The sequence below is a fragment of the Centruroides vittatus genome, unplaced genomic scaffold (assembly GCF_030686945.1).
Source record: "Centruroides vittatus isolate TY-2023 unplaced genomic scaffold, ASM3068694v2 contig_299, whole genome shotgun sequence".
Lineage (NCBI taxonomy): Eukaryota > Metazoa > Arthropoda > Arachnida > Scorpiones > Buthidae > Centruroides > Centruroides vittatus.
Genome location: NW_027121909.1, coordinates 1,782,400 through 1,785,634, shown reverse-complemented (window position 1 = coordinate 1,785,634; position 3,235 = coordinate 1,782,400).

The window sequence follows — 3,235 nt, the reverse complement described above, 5'->3', positions numbered from 1 at the left end:
AGAGTTAATATACGACGGAAATTTTTTTAATTATAAAATATGTTATCGGATCAATAAAAATTTTAAGAGATTTTCGTTAACTATATTTTATAATTCGGGAATTTTTAAAATATAGTAATTCACATAACATAGTTCGTTCGGTTAATGTTAGTTTTTTTTTTAAAGCACCATTAAATAAAACAAAAATAGAAATATTAAATTTCAATAACTTGACACGATCGAGGTCAAGTTCGATTAGACGGTATCTAACTGTAAACTCTAGTAGACCAAAAATAGGCCAAGCTTTAATATCCACTAGCGAGAAATTAATCTGAACGTAAGATTTTCTTTAAGATTAAATAAATAAATAAAAATAAAAACTGTTGTGTGAGTGGACAAATCGTAATATAAGCTGTTTGTTGTCAGTTTGTCAACTAAAAATATTTATGCTCCGCGTGAATTTAATAGTTTTATAAGATAATAATTTCAGACGTAATTTTGAAAAAGTCTGTTATTATCTTTATATATATTATATATATGTTTTTTAAAAGATTTAAGAATAATTTATTTAATTAAAACGATGATGTCTCGTTCGGATATTACCATTTTTATTATTTAATTATATAAATTGTTGGTACTCTTCTCATAATTTTCAGTCTTAAGATTTATTCTGCAATATTTAATATCAATTGATAAACATCTTTTAACTGCTTATAATAATAAGTCGTTTCTGAAGAAGTATCACAGATTTTGCGGAATAATTTTATAAATTATAATAATTTTAAGTTAAACTAAACCTGTTTACTAAAAATTAGGTTAAAATGTGTCAAAAATAAAATACTTTACGTTCGTTTATTTTTATGTTTTAACGATTTATAAATAAATAAATGTTATTTAATTAAATTTATAAAAATTATCATATAATTTAGGGAAATGTATTATTGTTATTTTAATTTGAGATTATTTATAAATTATAATCGCAAAATAAAATAAAATATCATTTTATCATAATTAAGTACAGTATATATCATTTCATTAATATACCTTATACTGATAAGAAAAAACAAGCTGTAACTTAAACAACGTTTCGTTTTGTAAGATACGTTTTTAATACTATACTTGCCGGAATAAATCGATTTACCCAGAAATTATTCAAAATGCTTCGTTCATTAAAATACTGTGTATTATAAAAATGTACTCAAAGAGTAGGTCGTCGACCTCTTTTTAAATGAATAGATCCTCGCAAAGTTTTATTCCCACGTAGCCTAAATTTATGAATCAGGCCTAAGGACAAATATTATCAAAACATCATATGCAATGTTTTTAATGCATAATATTATGTTTACGATAACTTTATTAATTGCGGAGTTAACTGTATCTTTAACGAATTGGTGTGTTTTGTGTACTTTCGTGATCATCTTACACAAAGCTTTTTATATCTGCGGAGTTTTAACAATCAACGAAAAAGCTTAAAGATATGTTATTTTAATTTTTCTAATAAATTTTAAAAATTTCATAATGTGAAAATTTAACGTATTATCAATATGCAATTTCCCAAGAAACAAGAGATTAAATAAATCTTAACCTACGTTCCGCAATAAAAACATCAAGATTATTCAAATAATTAATTTGATTTTATATCATTGTATAATACAAATAAATAATTTCTACAGACTTAGACAATAATAGCAACTTAATACAATTAGAAATCATTTTAAAACTTGTTATCCGTTGAATAGAATAATTATTATGTATTGTGACATATCACTCATTCACATATATAGAGCAATGATTAGAAAACTCAAACGAGACTTCCAGGTATTCTTTGTTCCATGAGAATATTTCTCTCGCCATCTAAGCGTCTAAATCTCCATGACAGTTTAAAGACCTCCCGAGAGACGGAGTGACATTTCATACTATTACTATGACAATTGCATTCGATTCTCACTATTCTACTTCGAGGTCAGATTATCTCTTAATATTTTTTTAGCCTGTTTGAATCTGTTTTCTGTTCATAAGAACAGAAAATAGATTCAAACAGACTAAAAAAATTATCGCTTAAAAAATAACAATCGGAACAATGCGTAAAGCTCAACTGTCATATAGGAAATGACATTTACAAAGAAATAAAATAAAGAATTTCCTCTCACATTACAATATAAATGCAAAATTGACAAGTCTAACTAAAATGGGAAGATAGAAAATGACATAACAAATAATCTGTCATGTTAAGTGTCATTTACATCCTGTTTAACTTAATCTGTGATTTTATCTATAATTAGCAAGCAAGTTTAATTTTCATGTTACATTTCTTCAATTTATCATTTTGATAACTTTATTAAAGATATTATTTAAAAAATAATATAAATCTGAATTAAATGGGATATATTACACTATTAACTGAATTCATGTTATAGCTGATTTATTCGAAAGAGATATTTAACGGAAATTAGTAATCCAATTACATTAAAATTGCTTCCGAACATAATCAAAGTCGTTTTTATACCTATCTGATACTAATGATTTTCGACTTTGCTAGATTGTGATATTCTTTTACTTTAGTATCTTATATATTTCATCAATTGTGCTAATAACAATTTCTATTAGAATTATATTTATAATAATATTTAAGATGCATTAGGTTTTCAGATGAACTTTCTATAAAAAGTTTGTTAATTAGTAAATCAGAACCAGTACTAGTAAAAATATTAGAGCCAATTTTATAAACTTGGAAAACATAATAGCGATAAAAGTTTTAATATGTGCATAAGGTGGAAACTTTTTAAATAATAAAATATAAATTATTTGACATTTTACGAAAAACAAAAACTTTTTAAATAATATTATTCTTTAGTAATACTCAAGGAAAATTTTAGAATAAATTAATATATAAAAAAACGTTTTCAAAAACATTTTTTATTCAGTGCTTGCGTTACCATAATGCACTGAAATAAACACATTTGAAATATTATTTACAAATATGATTACTAATTAAATTATATTTTTGTTCGTTTTTCGAGATCGGAAGTGGGCTACCTTATCATATACATCACTACAATGCATTTACACACAAACTTCGAAAATAGTCATGTCCAATTGATATTTCTGATTAAATTCTACCTTTGGCTATGTTTATCGGGTTTCGTGGTGGACTGGATAGGGTGATGTAGACCACTCTACCATCCACTCCATCACGAAATTGATAAACATTAAAATGCAATGACAACGAAAGCTTCGTGGATAAATTTGATTGTCT